At 39.1% G+C, this 17,478-nt stretch overlaps 1 pseudogene; it reads right to left on the bottom strand.

The window, feature by feature from the left end:
• LOC115900020 overlaps nucleotides 1-3,827 on the bottom strand; it is a 35,146-nt pseudogene extending 31,319 nt beyond the window's left edge.
• Nucleotides 3,828-17,478: the final 13,651 nt, after the last annotated feature.

Below are 17,478 nucleotides of genomic sequence, written 5' to 3'. Positions count from 1 at the left end.
ACCAAGAGACTTGATTAAACGCTAGCATAGCTCAAGGCCCTGACCTGGGATCAACCCAGCCCTCCTCAAGTTCCTGTCTGGGAAATCTCAAGGTTGTTGAAAAATTTACTCTTTGCTCTAGCCAACATCTTAAGACTTGGCCCCTGTCTCCCAGGCTCTGTGGGAGGGTAAGAGCCTAACTTCAATAAGCACTAGTTAACAAACCCAGATGGTCTAATCACATTGGCCAACCCCTTTTACCCAATTATTGTAATTTTTCACTTCCGTGACTTTGGTTGAGCCAGGCTGTTTCTCTCTCTTCACTCTCTCATTTTCCCTTTAAAATGCCTAGTCGTCTCTATATGGATTGAAGTTGAGCTCATTTCCATATTGGTTTGTCTTCATAATCTTTAACTAGTATCTGGCTTTGTTTTTCTTTAACATGTTTAGCCAAAACTTGAGCTAAACCAATTAAAATACAGAGGCATAGAAACTTTTCACTCACCTGAGAAACATGTCAATAGCAATAGTGTATGAATTAAGTACAGTTGAATGGCAGCTGGCCACAGTCACGACAGTAAGTGATTTACAATCCAGTCTTGTGAGAGAACTTGAAATAATGCTCTACTCATCTCAATCATTCCCACTATAAAACAAAAGAATCAAAGAGGGAAGTCTTTCTACAAACAAGTAACGAATCAAGATGAGGTGTAGTAAAAATAATAATAATAATAAAAGCATCTCCTGTGTCAAAGTATTAATTTTTCTATTGGTTATCAGAGCAGAAAAAAATACATTTTTTTATTTACCCCTCTTAGGTTTATTGGCTTGGAGTCCATGAATCAAACAAATAACAGACAGATTAACAAGAGAAAAAAACAGTTTTAATTATGTACATAGCTACATACGTAAACACCAGAGTTTATAAAGAAAAATGTTCCTCAAGGAGGTAGCCAGATGGTTAAGGCTTTTACAGTATTCCATTTTTAGCTAAACAAAGGAAAAAGGATTTAGGACTTCTAGGTCAGCAGGCTAGTTATAGGAAGGTGACCAAGAAAAGTATGGTAAACAAGGATTGTTTAGTGCTTTCTCCACTGATAAGAGTTATTGAGTCTTCTTCTCCATAAGGGAAAAGGAGACACCTTTAAAGATGGAAATTTTCTATATTTCCTTTATTAAAGTAAAATTTGTGCCCTACTTTTAGAGCTTTTTCTGTATCTGTTGGTCTTGATGACCTTTAACTAAAATATTCAACGTAACAAAAAGGCATATTTTGGGGGTATAGCATATCTTGGTACCCTTCGTGGTGACAAATTCCATTTCTGTTGGGCATTCCTAGGGGTTAGTGCTAGATTTCCCTGCTGACCAACTGGGAAAATGAGGTGGGAACTGAAAACGGCATTGTGGCTGTCTCTCTAACAGTCTTTCCTCAGATGATCACTCAAAGCCAACTGTCCCCTACCTGTGATTGGGCTAAAGAAATGTGAGATGTTTTCACCAGAGTTGTCAGGGGAAAGAGCCAGTTGTCTTTGAATCCTGCACATGGATAAGGACACACGTGTACCCAGTTTTGCTGGTAGCCATATTATGACAATGAGGAAAAGCAACCCTACAATGAAGCGAGTGTCATAAATAGCAGCACGGAGAAGGAAGCTGGATTCTAGATGATATTGCTGAACCATGGAATCGATTGAATTACTTAAGATAATAAATTCCCTTATGGTTTAGGACATTTTGAGTTGGTATTCTGTTACTGGCAGCCTAAAAATAACAGAGCCCACGGAAGGAGTCAGTGTTCTCCATGGAGGGAAGATGGGCCTTCTAGCTCAAAGGAGCACCTCTGGAGTAAAACTCTTGAGCAGTACCTGGGCAGGCCAACATTGCTCTCCTAAGTCCCAGCTTGACCAGCTGCCAGAGGAGGCAGACATTTTGATGAGGGAAGGTGGTCAGGAAGGGGGCAAGGAGCAGGGATGTTGAAACCAGCAAGTCTGTGAAGTCAGTTAAATGTGCCAAAATATTTGGGTGAGGTAGATGGGGAGACGAACATTAAAGAGAGGAAATATGATGAAGAGAAAAAAGGAGAGGCCAGAGATTGCTTTTTCTATACTCTGGAAAAGTACCAGTTCCATGTGAATTACCTGGTTTACTTGTTTATTTTTAAAGATCAGCTAGAACTTACCTCTGAATCTATCTGATTCTGGTGATTTTTTAGATAGTAGGTCTTTTAAGCTTCCTTCTGTCTCTTCTGTAGCATTTGATCTATTCAAGTTTCATGTTTCTTCTTGGGTCAATTGTGTTAGTTTATATTTTGCAGGAACATCATTTATTCCCTCTAGGTTTTTTGAAATCTTGCCATTGAATCTAATATTCTCTTAGAATGTTTTCAGTGTCTTATCTTTGATTGTCTCTCATTTCTTATCTTGTGTATGTTTCTCTTTGGCTTCTATTGACTTTCCTTTTTAGGTTTATTTATCCTTTCTACTATTTTACTTATTATTTTGCTTTCTCATTCATTATTTTCCTTCTTCACTACTTTAATCTTTCCACTTTTGTTTGGTTTTGTTTTCTTTTTTTAATTTCTTAAAGATGAGTATTGTTCTTTACTTTTCAGCTCTTAACCTTTAATGGCAAAGGCACTTAAAGCTGCAAATATTCCTCTCATAGATTTCCACATGTCTTATTGGTTTGACATAAATAGTAGCTCTTGCCATTGCTTTGAAATAATTTTTAATTTTGGTTTTTACTTTCTTTTTGACCCAGAGCTATTAAAGTGTTGTTACTTTATTAAAGTGTTATTGTTAATTCATAAGTGTTTAGAATTTTTGTCATTCTTTATTTCTTATTTCTGAGTTTTATTAGAGAATATGACCTGTAAAATTGACCTTTAAAAAAAAGTTACGTTTTTTCAACCAAGAGTGTGACCAAATGTCATAAATACTCCATGAACATGCAAAACTATGAATATTTTCTACTTAATACTTTCTACTCAAAGGATATATGGTTTAATATTGTAGGGTAGGAAAAATATCTTCTCACTTCTGAGTTGTTTGCTGGGGCTGTAAGATACAGATTAACAAGAGAAAAGTATACAAATTTATTTAAAATATGTTTTACGTAACACAGAAGTGGAAATGAAGACCCAAAGAAACAGTTAACCCTGAGTATTTTTATACTAGGTTTGACAAAGAGTATAAAGTTGTCGAAAAATATGATGGGGCAGAGAGGGTTTGAGCTAGGATAGCAAACTGGAGGAAACTTAGCAAGGCTTATTGGTTTAAATTACTTTCAACATCCCTCCATCTTCCCGTCTTTGGTGTTAAAGGTGTACTTCTCTCTGAGTATCAGGAAGGTACCTCTCATGTGAGGGTCTTATGTCGTATTTCAGGGAGAAGAAAGAGTCAGAGTGTCCTTCCTCTACCTGCCGTTTTTCAGATTCCTTCAGCTTAAAATATTCAATATGGCAAGCTGCCCTATTTTGGGGTAGTATATCCTGAACCCCATCATTTCAATAGTTTTACTGTTTAATTTCTGCTTGTCATTATTACTATTTTTTGCCCCGTTGGATCTGGATGATTCTGAAAGACATATATATTTCTAAATGAAGTTCTCCTTGCATTTCTAACACTTTATATATTTAGCTGCTGTATCTAATACATACAAAGTAATGACTAGTATATCTTTTACCTAAATTGTACTTTTTAGCCCAGGATGGTGACTGATGCCTGTAATCCTAGTGTTTTGGGAGGCCAAGGTAGGAAAATCGCTTGAGCCCAGTAGTTCAAGGTTGCAGTGAACTATTATCATGCCACTGTATTTCAGCTTGGTCAACAAAGTGAGACCCTGTCTCCAAAAAAAAAAAAAAAAAAAAAAATTCTTTTTATGATTATGTATTATTCATCTTTAATTTCATTGCTGGTTTTAAGATTAAATTCTGCCCATCTGGCATTAACGTGAATTTCTGCTTTCTCTTTGTGATATCTCTTTGTCCATTTCATTTTTCAGTCTTTGAAAAACTCACTGTTTTAAGCATTAAAAAACAATAAACAGTGTATTACTTGATATTGTTATTTAACCCAACCCCCCAGTCTCTGTTTTTAATAGAAAAGTTTAGCCCATTCATGTTAAGTATAACAACTATTTTATTCATTCTATTTTATTTAATATTTATCTTTGGTCTTACTTTGCATTTCTTCTTTTTTCTTTCTTCATTTTTGCTGATTTGTTCCGGTTGCTCTACATTGTCATTTTCTTATTAATTACCTTCCCTTTATCATCACACACAAGTGTCTGGACCATCATATGAAATCCTTGTGCTTCTTCCTTTCAACCAAATCACTCCTTTTTTCACTGTTCCCACCAATAAATGAGACCTTTGAATACCTTTACTTACCTTTACTTCTCCATTCTTCCTGCCAGATTACCTTTAAATTTTTACTCTACAGAATAGAATCTATTCTACTTTCCTTTTTATTTTATTTTATTTTTTTCTTGAGATGGAGTTTCACTCTTGTTGCCCAGGCTGGAGTGCAATGGCGCCATCTCAACTCACTGCAATCTCTGCCTCCCGGGTTCAAGCGATTCCCCTGCCTTAGCCTCCCGAGTAGCTGGGATTACAGGCACACATCACCACGCCCAGCTGATTTTGTATTTTTAGTAGAGATGGGGTTTCTCCATGTTAGTCAGGCTGGTCTAGAACTCCAAACCTCAGGTGATCCGCCCATCTCGCCCTCCCAAAGTGCTGGGATTACAGGCATGAGCCACCGCGCCCAGCCTCATTCTACTTTCAAATACCTTTTTTGCTGATACGGCTTAATACTTTGGGTTCTAGGCTATTATTAGATTTCTCTTGCAGTAAATTCTTCTTTTTAAGATTGCTTATTTAGCTATTATATTAATCTCACTCTGTTAACACCTATTTGCATCTAACTTAACTTACTGCAAGCTATACTGCTTACCATTCTTGTTTCCTCTCTTCATCTTCTACTCTGACCTGGTTTCCCTAAGATGGAATAGGAGGATGATATTTTCTATGAATTCCTGCATAGCCACAAATACATTTTTTCTACTGATAAAAGAATAATATCTTGCCTCAGATATAAAATTCTTAGATTGTAGTTCTTTTCTCTCTGATATTAGTAATTTTTATTAGCTCCTGAGTTGTAGATGACACAGTCCTGTATCAGTCTAATGTTTCTCCTTCTCCTTCTTCTTCTTCTTCTTCTTCTTCCTCTTCTTCTTCTTCTTCCTCTCCTTCTCCTTCTCGTCCTCCGCTGCCGCTGCCACCGCCTCCTCCTCCTCCTCCTCCTTCTTCTTTTTCTTCCTCTTCTATATGTATATATATGTGTGTCTATAGATAGATATTTGCATACTTGATCTTTCTGTCTCTGTATTTATAAGATTTGTCTTAATCCTTGGAGTTCAGAAATCTTACCAGAATATGTCTAAGTGTGTGGATCTTGGTAGTACATTTCCATCTGCTGACTTGAATAAATCTAATTTTAACTAATTTTGCCTCTCCTCAATCTGTGCTCTTATGTTTTTCTAATATTTACATGTAGGTCTCCTGGATCTTTCTTCCAAGTCTGCTATCTTTTTGCTCATGATTTCTACCTCTTTGAATTATTGCTCCTTATTTTGAAATACTTCTTCCAGTTGTTCTTTCAGGCTACTAATTTGAACCCAACATAAATCATCTTCTTCAGTTCACCCACTTGCTTGTTCAGTTAAAAAGTCATGGGTTGCTTTTTTTTATTTTTTTTTTTTCCGATCATTGTTATTTTGTTATTGTTGTTTGGGTTTTCATTTTTTATATTTTTAAATATTATAAGTAATACCCTTAAGTTCACTTTTAATTTTTTCTAGATCAAGTTGTTGCCTCTCTCCTCTAGCAGTTCTGTTTTGCATGGAACTCCTGCTGTGAAGGTTATGCTATTTTAGCCTTAGAGCATTTATTCTCTAAATCAGTCCTTCTCAAACTTTAATGTGTATATGAATCACTCAGGAATCTTCTTAAACTGTTGATTCAAACTCAGAATATCTGGAGTGTGATCTGAGTGTCTGCATATCTAACAAGTTATGCCAATATTTCTACACCTATTTCTAACAGGTAATGCCAATGCTACTGGTCTATGGACTACATTTCCGGTAACACAGCACTCAAACATTAGTATACATCAGAACTGCCTAAAGGGTTTATTAAAATGGGATCATTGGTTCTACTCCCAGGGTTTCTGATTCAGTGGGTCTGAGATAGTGTCTGAACATTTGCATTTCCTTTTCATGTGTGTGTGTGCTGTCTGTGTGTGTTTGTGCGTGTGTGTGTAGATAGTAGGTATATATATTTATGAGGCACATGAGATATTTTGATACAGGCATACCATGTGTAATAATTACATCAGGGTAAATGGGGTATCCATCACCTCAAGCATTTATCCTTTCTTTGTGTTGCAAACAATCCAATTCTACTCTTTTAGTCCATTTAAAATGTACAATAAATTATTGTTCCCTATTGTGCTATCAAATGCTAGATCGTATTCATTCTACATATATAACTATATATAGATATTTGCATACTCGATCTTTCTGTCTCTGTATTTGTAAGATTTGTCTTAATCCTTGGAGTTCAGAAATCTTACCATATTTTTGTACCCATTAACCATCACCACTTTCTCCCCCACCTCCCCCAACTATCCTTTCCAGCCTCTAGTAACCATCATTTTACTCTTTATCTTCATGAGTTCAATTGTTTTAATTTTCAGCACCCACGAATAAGTGAGTGCTAAATGTGAAATTTGTCTTTCTGTGCCTAGCTTATTTCACTTAGCGTAATGCCTCCAGTTCCACCTATGTTGTTGCAAATGACAGGATATTATTCTTTTTTGTGGTTGAGTAATACTCAGTTGTGTATATATACTACATTTTCTGTATCCATATGTCTGTTGATGGACACTTTGATTGCTTACAAATCTTGGCTATTGTGGGTAGTGCTGCAATAAACATGGGAGTGAAGATATCTCTTCGATATTGCTTTGATATGCTTACTTTTGGGTATATATCTAGCAGTGGGATTGCTGGATCACATGGCAGCTCTATTTTTTATTTTTTGAGGAAACTCCAAACTGTTCTCCATAGTGGTTGTACTAATATACATTTCCACCAACAGTGTATGGAGGTTCCCTTTTCTTCACATTCTCACCAGCATTTGTTATTGCCTCTCTTTTGGATAAAAACCATTTTAACTGGGGTGAGATGATACCTCATTGTAGTTTGTATTTGCATGTCTCTGATGGTCAATGATGTTGAGCACCTTTTCATATACTTGTTTGCCATTTGTATGTTTTCTTTTGAGAAATATCTATTCAGATTTTTTGCCCATTTTTTAATCAAATTATTACATTTTTTCCTGTGCAGTTGTTTAAGCCCCTTATATGTTCTGGTTGTTATTCCTTTGTCAGATGAATAGTTTGCGGATATTTTCTCCCATTCTGTGGATTGTCTCTTCACTTTATTGATTGTTGCCTTTGCTGTGAAAAATTTTAACTTGATGCGATACCATTTTTCCATTTTTGCTTTGGTTGCCTGTGCTTGTGTGGTATCACTCAAGGAATCTTTGCCCAGATGCTTTGGAGAGTTTCTTCAATGTTTTCTTTTAATAGTTTCATAGTTTGAGACCTTAGATTTAAGTCTTCAATCCATTTTGATTTGATTTTTCTATATTGCTAGAGATAGCGGTCTAGTTTCATTCTTCTGCATATTGATATCCAGTTTTCCCAGCACCATTTATTAAAGAGACTGTCCTTTCCCCAATGTATGTTCTTGGCACCTTTGTAGAAAATGAGTTCACTGTAGATATATGGATTTATTTCTGGGTTTGCTATTCTGTTCCATTGGTCTATGTGTCTGTTTTTATGCTAGTACCATGCTGCTTTGATTACTGTAGCTCTGTAGTATAAATTGAAGTAATGTGATTCTTCTAGTTTTGTTCTTTTTGCTCAAGATAGCTTTGGCTATTCTGGGTCTTTTGTGGCTCCAGGTAAATTTCAAAATTATTATTTCTATGTTTGTTAAGAATGTCATTGGTATTTTGATAGGGATTGCATTAAATCTCTGGATTGCTTTGGGTAGTATGGATATTTTAACCATATTGATTCCTCTAGTCCATGAACATGAAATATTTGCCAGACCGGGCGTGGTGGCTCACGCCTGTAATCCCAGCACTTTGGGAGGCCAAGGTGGGCGGATCATGAGGTCAGGAGATCGAGACCATCCTGGCTAACACGGTGAAACCCCATCTCTACTAAAAATACAAAAAATTAGCCAGGCATGGTGGCGGGTGCCTGTAGTCCCAGCTGCACGGGAGGCTGAGACAGGAGAATGGCGTGGACCCGGGAGGCAGAGCTTGCAGTGAGCTGAGATCGCACCACTGCACTCCAGCCTGGGCGACAGAGCGAGACTCTGTCTCAAAAAAAAAAAAAAAAAAAAAGAAATATTTTCCATTTTATAGTGTCCTATTCAATTTGAAACATCAATGTTTTATAGTTTTCATTATAGAGAGCTTTCACTTCTTGGATTAAGTTTATTCCTATGTATTTTATTTTATTTTATTTGTAGCTATTATGAATGAAATTCTTTTCTTGATTTATTTTTCAGATTGTTTGCTATTGGCAAATAGACAGGCTATTGATTTTTGTAGGCTGATTTTGTATCCTGTAACTTTACTGAATTTGTTATCAGTTCTAGCAGATTTTTTGGTGGAGTCTTTAGATTTTTCCAAATATAAGATTATATCATCTGCAAACAAGGATAATTTGATTGCTTCCTTTGCAATTTGGATGCTGATATGGTTTGAATCTGTGTCTCTGCCCAAATCTTATGTTGAGTTGTAATCCCCAATGATGGAGGTAGGGTGTGGTGGGAGGTGATTGGATCGTGGGGGTAAAGTTCTCATGAAAGGTTTAATACCATCCCTATTGGTGCTGTTCTCATAATAGTGAGGAAGTTCTTGTGAGATATGCTTGTTTAAACATATGTAGCAGCTCTCCGCTCTCTTTCTTGCTCCTACTCTGACCATGTAAGATGAGCCTGCTTCCCCTTTGCCTTCTGCCATGATTGTAAGTTTCCTGAGGCTTCCCCTGAAGCTGAGCAGATGGCAAGCATCATGCTTCCTGTACAGCCTGCAGAACCGTGAGCCAATTAAACCTCTTTTCTTTATAAATTACCCAGTCTCAGGCATTCCTTTATAGCAATGCAAGAATGGACTAATACAGATACCCTTTATTTCTTTCTCTTATCTTATTGCTCTAGCTAGGACTTCCAGTACTATGTCAAATAATAGCAGTAAAAGTGGGCATCCTTGTCTTGTTCCGGACCTTTGAGAAAAGGCTTTCAGTTTTTCCTCATTTAACCTAATACTAGCTCTGGGTAGTCTGTCATATGTGGCTTTCATTGTGTTGGGGTATGTTCCTTCTATAAACAGTTTTGTGAAGGTTTTTATCATGAAGGGATGTTGAATTTTATCAAATGCTCATTCAGCATCAATTGAAATGATCATATGTTTTTTGTCCTTCATTCTGTTGATATGATGTATCACACTGACTGATTTGCATATGCTGAACCATCTATGCATCCTTGGGATAAACCCCACTTGGTCATGATAAATGATCTGTCTAATGTATTGTTGAATTGGGTTTGTCAGTATTTTGTTGAGTATTTCTGCATCAGTGTTCATCAGGGATATCGGCCTGTAGTTTTCTTTTTTTCTTGTGTCTCTGTCTGATTTTGGTATCAAGATAATACTGGCCTCATAGACTGAGTTCGGAAGTATTCCCTCCTCTTCTATTTTTTGGAATAGTTTGAGTAGGATTAATATTCGTTATTCTTTACATGTTTGATAAAATTCAGCAGTGAAGCCATTGGGTCGTGGGCTTTTCTTTGCCAGAAGACTTCTTATTATGGCTTTGATTTCATTACTTGTTACTGGTCTGTTCAGGTTTTGGATTTCTTCATGATTCAATCTTTGTAGTTTGTCTGTGTCTAGGAATTTATCTATTTCTTCTAGGATTTCACTTTTCTAACACATTCCCAGGTGATGCTGATGCTACTGGTCTGTGATGCACACTTTGAGATCCACTACTCCAGATGGAACTCAGGTCCAGCTGCTCTGGCACCTTATGTGTACACACTCAAGCCAAAGGTAAGAGCCACAGTTGGCTCTACCAGGGAGGTAGGTGGTATACAGCAAGTTCAGCAAGTTGCTGGCTCTTTTTCAGAGCACTGGAAGAACATCCTGGTGGTCTTCTTGGCTACAAAGATCAGTGGCCTTTCAGTCTTGGAGAAGGAGTAGATTTGGCCCATTTGTTTAACTCTCCTGCCAAAGAAACCAGCAGGCTTTTCAGGAACACCCACCTGTGCTAGTGCCATCTGTCTCCCCACAGAGAGCTACAAATCTCCTCAGAGCCAATCTGATACTGGCCTCCAGGCTCTGATTCCAACTACAGGGCAAAATTCCTGCCCTGGCTACCAGATTTCTCCATCCATCACTACTTAGATTAAGGCCATGCTCCACTCCTCTAGGCTCAGCCTGTCTTCCAACTGCAAGAACCACTGAGCTCATAAAGGAGTGCAATTGGATTGGTGCGATAGAGGAGGAATGAGGAACACTATCTTCCAAACTTCTCAAGTGTTTAGTAGGAGAAAAGCTGGAACTAGAAGAGTCAGAAAGGTCCTATGAAAGATGGACATGGTGAGCCTTAAAGAATGGGTAGACTTAGGACTGGGAAAGGAAGAGGTAAAGTAGGTACAGCCTACTTTAAGACATAAAATCAGGAAACCCTGTGTGATGATTACCCTGAATGGAATTTCTGGGAGTCATGGCACATAAAATTGGTTGAATAAAATTTGATTCTGGCAGGGAGCATTGGCTCACATCTGTAATCACAGCACTTTGGAAGGCAAAAGCAGGCGAATCACTTGAGGTCAGGAGTCCAGGACCAGCCTGGCCAACATGGTGAAACCCCATCTGTACTAAAAATTCAAAAATAATTAACTGGGCTTGGGAGTGCATGCCTGTAATCCCAGCTACTCAGGAGGCTGAGGCAGAAGAATTGCTTGAACCCAGGAAGCAGAGGCTGCACTGAGCTGAGATTGCACCATAGCACTCCAGCCTGGGTGAGAGGGTGAGACCTTATCTCAAAAAGCAAAGAAAAAACTTAATTCTGATCAAGGAAATCTATGATTGCTAGACTGATAAATTTTGAGTTTCATTTTGAATATGGTAGAAAGCAAGATGACATAGTGAAATAGCATGAATTTTTTGACTCAAAGTGAATTAGCATGAACTAATGCCAACTGGGCATTTCCCAGCTTTATGAACTTGGGCAAACTGCTTAATTCTCTGACCTTGATCCTGTAACATGGAGATAGCTATGCCTTCCTCCACATCTCTTATTAGGAGATCATATATGTAAAAGATAAAGACTGGCACAGGACTGAACCTCTCTTCCTTTCCTGGTGGTATTGATTTGGGGAGGAACTGTCTCCTGAGATCCTGCTCAGATCAGCTGCCTAGAGGAAACAGCAATGTTGTTGAGGGAAAGAGGTTAAGAATGTGACAAGGAGAAATCATTTTGAAACAGACAAGGCTAAGAAGGTATCAAAATGTATTTGTGTGTTTGTGAGGGCCGTTTTTTGAGAGACAAGTTGTTGAAAAAGGCAGTGGGGCAGACAGGACAATAAAAAGGAGAAAAATCAACTGAGACAGTGAAGTAAGAAGAAACTCAAGATTTCCTTCACATTTTTGACTCAAAGCAGCCATGTAGTAGACATAGAAAGTGTCACAGAATGACCTACCGGGCATTAAATTGGATGGTTAAACTATGGCGGGTAGTAGAAGGAAGAAACAACCACCAAAAAAGTTGTAGATTCCTTCAGAAGCTGATATGTAACTTAAAGTAACCTTTTCGAAGTTCAGCATTATTTATCTCCTGTTCGTTTGTTTGTTTTGACAGAGTCTCCCTCTATCGCCAGGCTGGAGTGCAGTGGCACTATCTTGGCTCACTACAACCTCCGCCTCCTGGTTTCAAGCGATTCTCCTGCCTCAGTCTCCTGAGTAACTGGATTACAGGTGCCCGCCACCATGCCCAGCTAATTTTTGTATTTTTAGTAGAGACAGGGTTTCACTGTGTTAGCCAGGATGGTCTCAATCTCTTGACCTTGTGATCTGCCCGCCTTAGCCTCCCAAAGTGCTGGGATTACAGGTGTAAGCCACCATGCCCAGTCTTTTAGCTCCTTAACTCTGTACATATACACATACCTTTTTTTTTCTTAAACATAAAAAAGTGAAATGTCTATGATATTTATAACGGAAGTTGGGCCATCCTGCCAAAGAAGATTCATAGTCACTAATTTTAGGATGAATATGATTAATCTCTGAAGTACCAGAAGAAAAATGTAATGCCCAAATAAGAGATACTATCTTCATCAATTGTTTAAGTACTAATCTAAAAGGAGAGATTTCAGATCTTTAAAAAAATGATTATACGAAGCTCACAAATATTTCTCAGGTGTATCGTATGTTTTAAAAGGCTGAAGAAAATATCTATGGTAAATGCTGCAGATGCTTTGAAGACTATTCTTATTCAGATCAATTAAAATAAATATGTATGCAAAAGTGTCTAGCATCATGGCCAGCAAACAACAAGTTTAATAAATGTTAGGGAGGGGCCAGACATGGTGGCTCACACCTGTAATCCTAGCACTTTGGAAAGCTGAGGCAGGCCCATCACTTGAGACCAGGAGTTTGAGATCAGCCTGGGAAACATAGTGAGACTCTGTCTCTATAAAAAAAAAATACGGCCTGGTGAGGTGGCTCACACCCGTAATCCCAGCACTTTGGAAGGCTGAGGAGGGTGGATTACTTGAGGCCAAGAATTCAAGACCAGCCTGGCCAACATGGGGAAACTCCGGCTCTAGGAAAAAATGCAAAAATTATCCAGGCATGGTGGCCTATGCTTGTAATTCCAGCTACTCGGGAGACTGAGGCAGAAGAATCGCTTGAACCCGGGAGGTGGAGGTTGCAGTTAGCAGAGACTGTGCCACCGCACTCCAACCTACGCTACAGAGTGAGACTCAATCCCAAAAAACAAACAAACAAAGCAAACAAACAAAATAAACAAATAAATAAATAAAATGTTAGGGAAATCAAATTAAGCTCTTTAACCCAAATTTAATCTGAAGTACCATCAAGACTTCTGCTTCCTTTGGCTGTGCATTGGCATACTCTACCTACTGGTCCTGGTATGCCTCAGGTCCTCTTGCTGTTAGTGCCTCATCTATTCCAGCATTTACCTTTTTTAGACCCATGCCTAAAAGGAATGAATATGACAGTTCTGTAAAAGGATAGAAAAGTAATTTATATACACTTTTGCACATCTGGAATTTAATTGTTTTAAGTGGTTCTCTGCCTTTTCTACCTCAGAGCATAGAGGTTAAGTACATAACCCCTGGGGTCAGAGAGATGCAAGCTCAAATCCTGGGCCTCCCACTTAGACTATTAACTTGAGCAAGTTACTTAGCATCACTGAGCATTAGTTTTCTCATCTGTAAAATGGGAGTTAAAACTCTGTACTTCAAATGAGATAATGTAGGTAAAGACGTGGCAAGGTGTCAGATGCATAGTAAGCCTTGATAAGTAATGCTGAGTATTGTGACTTATAGCGTGTATAACTGTAATAACTATATACTGTATATATCTAGATAGTATACATCTATAATTATTTTTAAACAGCTGTATACTATCCCTCCCTAAACTCCTATAATTCTGCAGTTTTGATATTTAGAATAGAAAAAGTGAATCACAAATTGTAAAAGAAATATAATTGCTAGTTGAGTAGAATATTTACAGTTAATATATGGTGCTGGCTTTATCTCAGAACTATAATCTAGAGATGTATATTGACTTTGAAAAAGATTACATTATCCTAGATGCAAAGTGGGAAAGTGCTCATAATATCTGGGCAACAAAAAAAGTTGAATGTAAAAGTATTTATTCACTTTTAGACTCTCATATTAATTTGAATTGGCAAATTGATATTAACTTGCACAGTATCTTTATATACATGAATTAAATTAATTCAGAGCTTTTTTCCTAAGGAGCCAAACCTCATTAATAATTTTATTTGGTTGTTATCTAGAATGTTGTAACAATTTCTAAATGTCAGGTTATAGAAATTTCTAGCATACAGAAGTCTCATTTCAGAATTCAGAAACCTTTTTGTTTACTTCTTTCAGTACGTATGTATGTATGTATGTATTTTGAGATGGAGTTTCACTCTTGTTGTCCAGGCTGCAGTGCAATGGCACAATCTCGGCTCACCGCAACCTCTGCCTCCCAGGTTCAAGCAATTCTCCTGCCTCAGCCTCCCAGGTAGCTGGGATTACAGGCACCCACCACCATGCCCAGCTCATTTTGTGTATTAGTAGAGACAGGGTTTCACCTTGTTGGTCAGGCTGATCTCGAACTCCTGACCTCAGGTGATCTGCCCGCCTCGGCCTCTCAAACTGCTGGGATTACAGGCGTGAGTCACCGTGCCTGGCCTATTTATTCATTTTTAATTTCATTTCTTTTTTTTTTTTTTTTTTTTAGAGACAGGGTGTCGCTGCATTGCTCAGGCTGGTCTTGAACTCCTGGGCTTAAGCCATCCTCCCACCTCTGCCTCCCCAGTTACTGAGATTACAAGCAGGAGGCATCACACCCAGCTTGCTCCTTTTAATACTGGCATGCCCTAGCCAATGGTTCTTTAAATAATATTATTGCTCAATATCGTCCTTATTAAAAAGTGGCTTGATTTCATACTAAAATCAGGAAAACATAAGGAAGAGAAGTACAATATTGTGATTTATAATAAGGAATACATGTTTTGGTCTTTATCCTCAATTCCTGGCACAGAGCTCCTATAACCCTTGTAATTTCCTAAGCAATAGGGGTGCTAGGTGCATCTTTGTTTCTAATTTTTTTCCCCCAGTTCCTGATGCAGAGCTCCTAATCCCTTGGAAATCCCTGGGTGACAACAGTGTCTTTTGTTCTAATGATGCAACCCTCAGTAGGTTCTTGGATGAAGGCTGGACACCAGAAAAACCAAGCCATGATTAGAAGCTTGGAAACTTCAGACCCATTCCCCATCCTCTGGGTTTCAGAGATCTTCTGGATTGCTGAACACCTGGAGGTGCTGGGAGGGTGGCATGACCATGCCCCATGCCCCATACCTTGTCCTATGCATCTCTTCCATCTGGCTGTTCATTTGTGTCTCTTAAAATATGTTTTCTAATAAGTTGGCAGTAACAAGTAAACTGTTTTCCTGGGTTCTATGAGCCATTCTCATAAATTATTGAACCTGAGACGGAGTCATGGGAACCTCCAATTTGTAGCCAAGTCCAGTAGAAGTTATGGTAACCTGAAGATCTACTACTTGCAGTTGGCATCTGAAGTGGTGGATAGCCTCATGGGACTCAGCCCTTCGCCTGTGGGATCTGACACTATTTCCAGTGTCAACTGGTGTCGGAATATGGGTCAGTGTGGGAAAAAAAAATCCATACATCTGTTCACAGAAGCATTGAATGTTGAGAGTACAGTAGGAAGAAAAACCAGATTTTTCACTAAACTGGAAGTCAAAGCTATCTCCAATGGGGATAGCAGGAAGATACGGTTGTGACTGAGTAAAGAAAGAAGTAGCGGAGAGAAAGCAAAAGGACTGTCTCCTTGGCATAAACTGAGCAGTTCCACATAAAGCACCAGCTGTGAACTCTGAGATGCCTCAGAGCAGGAGTGAGTAGCGTAGGCTGTGTTCATCGAGGCTCTAGAGGACAGGAAAGGGGATGCCATCCAGTTATAAAGTGCCCAATCAACACAAATACTCATTTGGGGGCATATGAGGAAATGCTGCAAAGGGATGACTAACCCTCGGCACTGGAAGGACTGGCAGTGCCTACCTAAATGATTCACTGAGGGAAATTACTTTGTGTGTTGAGATTAAGGTTGTCAGGTTTTATTTCATCACTGGAGAAACTGGAGAGAAATATCTCCTCATATAAGAGAGCATTTTGGCTGACTGACTGCTAATGTCGTGACTGACACATTCACCCCATTCCTCACTGTGTTTCCAATCACCCTCACACTAAACCCGTATGTAGCCTTTGATGTACATGGAGTCTTCTGCTTCGTGACTGATTAGAGGACATGAGTTTTGTTGAGAGAATGTCTCAAAAGAGAGGGGAGAGATGATGATTATAGCACCTATGTTGTACTGATGCCTTAGTCCAGCCTGGTGGTCGGGGGTAGGGGGGCAACTAGAAACTGGAGGAATGTCCCCAAAAGAATGTTTGAGTTTCTGGGCCGGGCGCGGTAGCTCATGCCTGTAATCCCAGCACTTTGGGAGGCCAACGTGGGCAGACCAACTGAAGTCAGGATTTTGAGACAAGCCTGGCCAACATGATGAAACCCCGTCTCTACTAAAAATGCAAAAATTAGCCCTGTATGGTGGCACACACCTGTACTACTCAGGAAACTGAGGCAGGAGAATCGCTTGAACCTGGGAGGTGGGGGTTGCAGTGAGCCAAGATCACGTCACTGCACTCCAGCCTGGGTGACAGAGCGAGACCCTGTCTCAAAAAAAAAAGATTGTTTGAGGTTCTGGCCATGGAATTAGTGCCAGATGCTGACAGATCTATTTTCTTGGGAGACTTTAAGGTTCTGGCAGAGGGTAAAGGCCAGAAGCTGGAAGAATAGAAAGGACTCTAAATGTAATCAGATCTGCTTAAGGGCCCACATGACCAAGAGTAGCAGAGAATTAGAAAGAGGGCCTTTCTCCCTTCCTCTGTACAAAACCCGACACCACACTCATACCCAAGAATACAGCACCTTTGGCATAGACACCAGCATCCTCACCTCAGACAGTGGTGGTTGGCTGTGGTGGTTGGCTGTGGTAGGGACTAGATGGCAGACAGGCATCAGGAAGTGCAGCTGGAGGAGGACCCAGTGGATGCCATGTGCTGACTGCATTTGACAGACTGGTATGTGGACAAGTGCAAAGCACCCACTTGTAGAAAGTCCCCAGCATAAGTAGGGACACATTGTTGGGAGGCAGTGCCAAGTTACTACTTAAGCAGGTGGAGTGCTGCCTCAGGAAATTTCATGGGCTGGTGAGGACAGATAACATCAGGCTTATGCTTTCAAACAATGGAAAGGCAACAGCCCAGGTAGCCTATGTAGCTCTTACCTCCATCTCAAAAAATAAAGGGAAAAAAAAGCATAGAAAATTGGGATGAGACCCCAAATGTACCAGTGTCATGAACGTAGATTGATTCTCTTCATGCTGAATGTATAAAAATGCATTACCATTGTTTACAACAGTCCCTGAGGCAATTGTCTATCATTTTTAACTTTGAAAAATAATTATATAAATTTGTGTCTAGATTATACAAATTGCAAATTAGAGCATTACCATA

This window comes from Rhinopithecus roxellana, chromosome 10 (genome assembly GCF_007565055.1).
Source record: "Rhinopithecus roxellana isolate Shanxi Qingling chromosome 10, ASM756505v1, whole genome shotgun sequence".
Taxonomy (NCBI): domain Eukaryota; kingdom Metazoa; phylum Chordata; class Mammalia; order Primates; family Cercopithecidae; genus Rhinopithecus; species Rhinopithecus roxellana.
The sequence above is the reverse complement of the archived record's forward strand: the minus strand, read 5'-3'. Positions and strand labels throughout refer to the sequence as shown.